The sequence below is a fragment of the Crocuta crocuta genome, unplaced genomic scaffold, assembly GCF_008692635.1.
Source record: "Crocuta crocuta isolate KB4526 unplaced genomic scaffold, BGI_CrCroc_1.0 scaffold779, whole genome shotgun sequence".
NCBI lineage: Eukaryota > Metazoa > Chordata > Mammalia > Carnivora > Hyaenidae > Crocuta > Crocuta crocuta.
Window position 1 is genome coordinate 371,787 of NW_027531185.1, and position 7,914 is coordinate 379,700.

Below are 7,914 nucleotides of genomic sequence, written 5' to 3' on the forward strand. Positions count from 1 at the left end.
CTCTCTCTCTCTCTCTCTACTTCTCTCTCTCTCTCTCAGAAATAAATAAGAAACATTTAAAAAAATTAAAAATATGCTAAAATATTTGATAGAAAAAAATCAAAACCACCCAATAAAAATGAGAGCAAAGAATATAATCATTTTATGGAGGAGCATACCCAAACAGCCAATAAACATATTTAAAACAACTATTTTTTAGTATTTACTCTGTGTCAGGAATTACTCTTTTTTAAAAAATTTATTTATTTAAATTCAAGTTAGTTAACATACAGCGTAGTATTGGTTTCAAGAGTAGAACCCAATCACATGTCTTACCTCCTGTCCTAGTAGAACCCAGAGATTTATCATTTACATATAACACTCAGTGCTCATCGCAACAAGTGCCCTCCTTAATACCCGTCATCCATTTAGCCCATGCCCCCTACCCACATCCCCTCCAGCAAACCTCAGTTTATTCTCTGTATTAAAGAGAATCTTCTGGTTTCCTCCCTCTCTCTCTTATTTTTCCTTCCCTTCTCCTATGCTCATCTGTTTTGTTTCTTAAATTCCACATATGAGTGAAATCATATANCCTTTGAATCGTCATTAAAACAGAGACTTTAAAACAAACACTATAGGGAGGGGGAAAGACGGCAGAGAAGTAGGGAACTCTGTACATTGCACTCACTCCCATATCTCGCGCGGAGAAGGCCTGAAGCCATAGGAACCCTTACAGAATCCAGGAGTTTGGGAGGAAAAGGAGACAGAGTCTGCTGAGAAAACCTTCTAGCATGAGTGTGAACTGGGGAAGATAAAATTGGGCCGGGACCAGAGACACAGAGGGACAGGGGCGATTCCCCTCTGCGGGGAGTTTAGAGGGGAAAGAGAGTGGCCGAACCTGCTCAAGACACTTCCTGTCGCTGGGGAACAGAAAAACCTCTGCTCGGGACACAGAGGGACACTGTTTCCTGCTCTCCAGCTGACCCTAGGTGGAACACACTCGTCCGAGGTGACCCCCGGATGAAGCTGCTCCTCGTTCACCAACCCGACCTGGAAGAAATGGGAGCAGCGGCTTCTGGCTCAATCCCCAGGGGGAAGGCAAGAGGCTTGGGACTGCCCTGAGGGGATGGCCTGTGAGTTTGTGTTTCCAGCAATTTCAGTGGGCATGTGGACTAGGATCTGGAAACAAGGCCTGGCCTGGGATATAGAGCACAGCCCACCTTGACTGCGCCCCCGGCACAGGGAGTTTACACACTCAAAAAAGTGAGTTGCAGTGCTTGGTTCAAGAAGGGACTAGAGCACCACCACTCTTCACCCCACAACCACCAAGGCAGAACACTAGAACTCCCCTATGACCCAGCAATAGCGCTGCTAGGAATTTACCCAAGGGATATAGGAGTGCTGATGCATCGGGACACATGGACCCCAATGTTCAGAGCAGCACTCTCAACAATAGCCAAAACATGGAAGAGCCTAAGTGTCCATCAACGGACGAATGGATCAAGAAGATGTGGTTTATCTATACCATGGAATACTACATGGCAATGAGAAACAATGAAATCTGGCCATGTGTAGCAACCTGGATGGACCTTGAGGGTGTTATGCTGAGCGAAATAAGTGAGGGAGAGAAGGACAAATACTATATGTTTGCACATATAGGAGGATTAGGAGGAACTTAATGGAGGACCATGGGGCAGGAGAAGGGGGGAAATAGTAGGGGAGAGGGAGAGAGGCAGACCATGAGAGACTCTTGAATGCTGAGAAGAAACTGAGGACTGATGGGAGTCGGGAGAGGGGGAGTGATGGGCATGGAGGAGGGCACTTGTGGGGATGAGCACTGGGTGTTATATGGAAACTAACTTCACAATACACTATTTGTAAAGAAAATAAAAATAAAACAAACACTGTAAAAACAGACAAAGAGGGAGATTGAAGAGGCAAGATGGTGGAGAAGTAGGGAGCTCTGTACGTTTCACTCGCCCCCATCTCTCAAACAGCGAATGCCTGAAGCCATAGGAACCCTTACAGTGAACTGTGGAAGATTAAAACAGGCCAGGACCCAGAGACACGGGGGGAGTGGAGGTCACCCCCTTTGTGGGGAGCTGCGGTGAGTTGAGGGGAAAACTGAACTGGTCAAAGAACTGTCCCTGTCCCTGGAGAAGAGAAAAACCTCGGCTTTGGACAGAGAGCGACCCGCTTTCCAGATGTGGTGCTGACATCGAGCTGGACACCCTGGTCCCAGGCGGCTCAAGGAGAAACTGCTTCTCTGCTCTCCAGCTCGATCCATAGGGGAAGCTCCATAGCCTGACTGCTCCACCCCTCTTCTGGCTCCATCCCCAGTGGGGAAGTGGCCGGCTTGAAAGTGCTCGGAAGGACTCGGCCTGCAGGTTTGCATTTCAGGCAGTATTGATAAAGTGCGCAGACTAAGATCTGGAAAGAAGGCGAGGCTTGGGACACAGATCACGGCCCACCTTGGCTATGCCCGTGACACAGGGAGATTGGACCCAAAAGAGTGATTCGCAATGCTTGGTTTGAGAAGGGACTGGGGCACTGCCATTTTCCTCCCCACAACCACCAAGGCGGTACCTCAGGGAGCAGCCCCCAGGACACAGTGGAGGCTAAGACCTGCCTACACCAAACCACGCCCATCACCACTAGAGAGCATCATTTTTCTTTTTTTACCAGAGCCCAGGCAAGACAAACATGGATGCACTGCCATGATTAATTCTAGATCAATTCTTTCTATTCAGATACATTTCCCCTTGTCTCATTCGTATCCCTCCCTTCTGCTGGACTGGGCACTCTGGTAACTGGTTTGCTTAAACAGATACATTTAATCCATTCTCTAGATGTATATTCTACACCTCCACCACTACCTTTCTATCTCTCCCTCTCTGGATTAATCAGACTATATAGGTTCTCTGAGTAACATTATCTTTGTTTCTTTCTCCTTGCCTCCTACCATATTCTCCTCTTTCTTTCTCTGAATTAAGCCTCTTCTTCTCTCTGCCTGGTCATTGTCCAATTTCGCTTTCTCCCCACCCTGTCATTTCTCTCTTTGTATGTGCTCTTCCATCAGCACCGCATACACCCTGCTCTTTATTTGTAGCGGGAAATTATGGTTTTATGCTTTTAGACTGTCCTTTGTCTGTTGGGTTTTTTCTTTTTTTCTTTTCTTTTCTTCTTTTTTATATTTCTTTTTTTATTTTTATTATTTATTTTCCTTCCTTCTTCTTTTTTTATTCCTTTTTTTTCTTTTCTTTTTCCCTTTCCGTTTGCTTGTTTGTTGGATTTGTCTTTGCGTTTGTGTGCCTTTGTTCCCTGTGTTTGTGTGTCTGTTTTATTTTCCAGGGCTACCTCAAGAAGCAACCCGAAGTACACATGGTAGAGACTCCTAAATGCCACTACGAGTAGGGAAATAAAATAACCAAAGTCTCAACAAGAGAGACCAACAGACACCATTCAAAGAACACTTCATGAACGGAAAGGCCCTGGACAGTCAAAGAGCCTTCTGTGGTACAGCAGCACTCACAGGTGCAGAGTGCATAACAAGCTTTTAAAACTAACAAGAGACAGAAAGATAGCTAAAATGATGAAACGGAATAACTCTCCTCTAAAGAAATTCTAGGAAGAAATGACAGCTAAAGAACTGTTCAAAACAGATATAAGCAACATAATTGAACAAGAATTTAGAACAAAAGTTATAAAATTCATCGCTGGGCTTGAAAAAGGCATGGAGGACATCAGAGAAACTATTGTTACAAAGACTATGGAGCTTAAAATAGTTATGATGAATTAAAAAATGCTATAAATGAGGTGCATAATAAAATGGAGGTGTCCAATGCATGGATTAAAGAGGCGGAGAGAATATGTGAATTAGAAGACACAATTATAGAAAAGAGGAAGCTGACAGAAAATAGATAAACTGATCCAGGAACACAAAAGAAGAGTTCAAGAGCTGAGTGACACAATCAAACAGAACAATGTCTGTATCAGAGGAATTCCAGAAGAGGAAGAAAGAGGGAAAGGCGCTGAATGAGTCCCTGAACTAATTATAGCAGAGAACTCCCCCAATCTGGGGAAGGAAACAGATGTTGAAATCCAAGAAGCACAGAGAATTGCCCTCAGATGTAACTTGAATTGAACTTCTGCACGACATATCATAGTGAAACTGGCAAAATATAAGGACAAAGAAAGAATTCTGAAAGCAGCTAGGGGGGAAAAAAGGCCCTAATATACAAAGGGAAAACTGTCAGAGTGGTGACAGACCTATCTACTGAAACGTGGCAGGCCAGAAAGGAATGGCAGGAAATCTTCAATGTGATGAACAGAAAAATATGCAGCCAAGAATTATCTATCCAGCAAGCCTGTCATTCAGAACAGAAAGAGAGATAAAAGTCTTCCCAAATAAACAAAAATTAAAAAAATTTGCCACCAATAAGCCAGTCCTACAAGAAATCCTGAGGGGGGCTCTATGAGGGAAATGTTGCAAGGAACACAAGGTACAAGAGACACTACCACAAGGATGAACCCTACAAAGAACACAATGACACTCTACCCATATTTTTCAATAATAACACTGAGTGTAAATGGACTAAATGCCCCAATCAAAAGACATAGGGTAGCAGGATGGATAAAAAACAAAATTCATCTATTTTCTGTCTACAAGAAACTCATTTTAGACCTGAGGACACCTTCAGATTGAAAGGAAGGGGATGGAGAAATATCTATCATGCTACTGAGAGTCAAAGGAAAGCTGGAGTAGCTATACTTGTATCAGACAAACTGAACTTTAAAGTAGAGGCAGTAACAAGGGCTGAAGAAGGGCCTTATATAAAATTACACGTTCTATCCATCAGGAAGAGCTAACAATAATAAATGTCTACATACCAAATATGGGAGCACCTAAATATATAAAACAATCACAAACAGAATCTTATGGAGAAGAATATGCTAACAGGGGGGGACTTTAATACTCTACTTACAGCAATGGGTAGATCAACTACACAGAAAAATCACTAAAGAAACAGTGGACTTGAGTGACACATAGGACCAGATGGATTTGACAGATATATTTAGAACTCTACATTCTGAGGTCATGGAATTCACTTTCTTCTCAAGTGTGCATGGCACATTCTCCAAGGTAGATCACCTACTGAGTCATAAAGCAGCCGTCAATAAACATAAAAGAAGTGAGATCATACCGTGCGCATTTGCAGATCACAATACTATGAAACTTGAAAATAACCACAGGAAAAATTCTGGAAAACCTCAAAAACATGGAGGTTAACGAACACTACTAAAGAAGGAATGGGCCAATGAGGCAATTAGAGAAGAAATTTTAAAATATATGGAAACAAATGAAAATGAAAATACAACAATCCAAACTCTATGGGATGAGGCAAAGTCAGTCCTAAGAGGAAAGTGAATTGCATTCCAGGCCTACTTCAAGAAGTTAGTAAAAGCACAAGTACAAAATGTAACAGTGCACCTAAAGGAACAAAAGGAGAGCAACTAAATCACCCCAAGCCCAGTAGGAGAAGAGAAATAATAAAACTCAGGGCAGAAATAAACAAGATAGAAACAAAACAAAAACAAAAACAAAAACAAACAAACAAAAAACCCAGTTGAACAGATCAATGAAACCAAGAGTTGGTTTTTTTAAAAACTAAACAAAATATACAAACCTTGAGCCAGGCATCTGAAAANGAACAGACACTTCTCCAAAGAGGATATCCAGATGGCCAACTGACACATGAAACGATGCTTAGCATCCCCCCTCATCAGGGAAATATCCACACTGAAGTACCACCTCACGCCAATCAGAGTGGCTAAAATAAGCAAATCAGAGGAGTCTAGATTCTGGCAAGGATGTGGATAAACGGGCACCCTCCTACACTGTTGGTGGGAATGTAAACTGGTGCAGACCCTCTGGAAAACAGTGNTTTAAAAAGCCAAAATTTTAACAGAAAGTTTGTCGAAAGAGCATGAAATAAAGATGAGGACAACTAGTTATATGCTTTAAATATATTAAAATATTTGGCTAAGAAACNGTTAACAAGGTTAGCTCTTTAGGCTAAGATAATGTATTCTTTGGACATGTCTGGAGAGAGCTGCTCTTGCTTGTCTCTGTGGCTTTTTCTGTGTAGGTGTTCATAGTTAACCAGCTGCCCTTCTGTTTGACACAATATTTCTTTATATATGTGAATGACTTCCATCAGGTTGCAATCAAGCCTTGCTGACAAGGGATCCATTCTGTATTATTAAGATGTCACTGCATATTCTGTTAATATTCATCTTATGTTAATTCAACAGTTTAACTCTCAAGGGCAATCTTAATTCTTTCATTTCTTTAAAAAATTTTTTTTGTTTTATTTATTTTTGAGACAGAGAGAGACAGAGCCTGAGTGTGGGAGGAGCAGAGAGCGGGAGACACAGAATTTGAAACAGGCTCCAGGCTCTGAGCTGTCAGCACAGAACCTAATGCGGGGCTAGAACCCACGAACCGTGAGATCATGACCTTAGCTGAAGTCGGACGCTTAACCGACTGAGCCACCCAGGCACCCCTTAATTCTTTCATTTCTGAGTCTTATAAGTATATGTTGCTTGAGTGGGAGATAGTACAGAATAGTCTGATTCTAGAGTAATCGTCTCTACCATTTACCACCTCTGAGCCAGTTTTACCATTTGCAAAATGAAATTATACTGGTATGTGTTTCATAAGGTTGTTTGAAAAACTAAATACATACTGCAAAAGCTGTTAGTGAAGCACCTGGCACATAGAATGCAGTCAATAATTGTCTGTTATTGTTATCAAAGTATATTTCCTCTATTTTTTGTTTTAATATCAGGGAGCGGGCAAGGTTCAAAAGCCCCCAGAACAAGATAGGATATAATAGAGAAACTGCAAGTAATTCAGTATGGTTACAGCAAAGCTGTCAAGGGGGATGAGCAGCTATCCAAATATGAAGCTGAAGGATAGGCATGAACCTGGTCACACTAAGGAATTTTGACTTTATTTTGTATATATTGAAGGGGGATGGGCACTTAAGAATTGTAATCATAAGATACAAGGATCAGATCTGTATGTTCAAAAATCATTTGGCAATAATGCACAGCATGGATTACAAGAGCCACTGAAGGCATGGATCCAGTATGGAGTTTATTACAATAGCTTAGATTACAGATATGAGGCTCTGAGTTAAAAGAGAGGGCATGAGAGAGTTTGGGCTCCAGTAATAGCAGAGTAGGTTGTATCCGATTAGCCTTCCCACAGATAACAATAATAAACTCTAGACAAATCTCTTTAAAACTACTATTTGAAAAATGACCAATTACTTGAATGCATTGGAAATTGATTGAACAAAACCAGGCAGAAACTGGAAGAGATCTGACCCTTAAAAAGAAGAGAATCTCACAGGTTGAGATCCAAAATTATATGTCTTATCCCCTGAGAAAAATCCTCAATTCTTGTGTCACAGAACGGCCTGAATTCAAGCAGAAAGTCATATCATTTTTGCTTGAAGTGTCAGAAAACAGAGTTTGGATTTGCCAGAGTAGCTGAGAATTGCAAAGAGAAGTCTGGTAAAAAGGGACTGTGGAGGAAACAACTAAAATCCTTGACTTACCCTGAACTTCACATGCTTGGGGGTACTGCAAGGACCTAACAATAAACAATAGCTAGAAGGCTAAAAATACTGAACAGAGATTTTATCTGCTGCCCACTGCAGGGAAGACAGAGTTTACAGTTTGAGTACTACCAAGTGAGAGAGGTAAATATCCCAAAGTTTCCGTTGAAATCCCAGAAGACACTCAACATTGGAGTGGAGACCATTTCCAAAAATGAAGTGGAGACTTACCTTAAGACTAAGAGCAAAATTGAAATAGATACACCCTAAAACAACCATGTGAAACCGCACCCCCCCCGCATTCAAT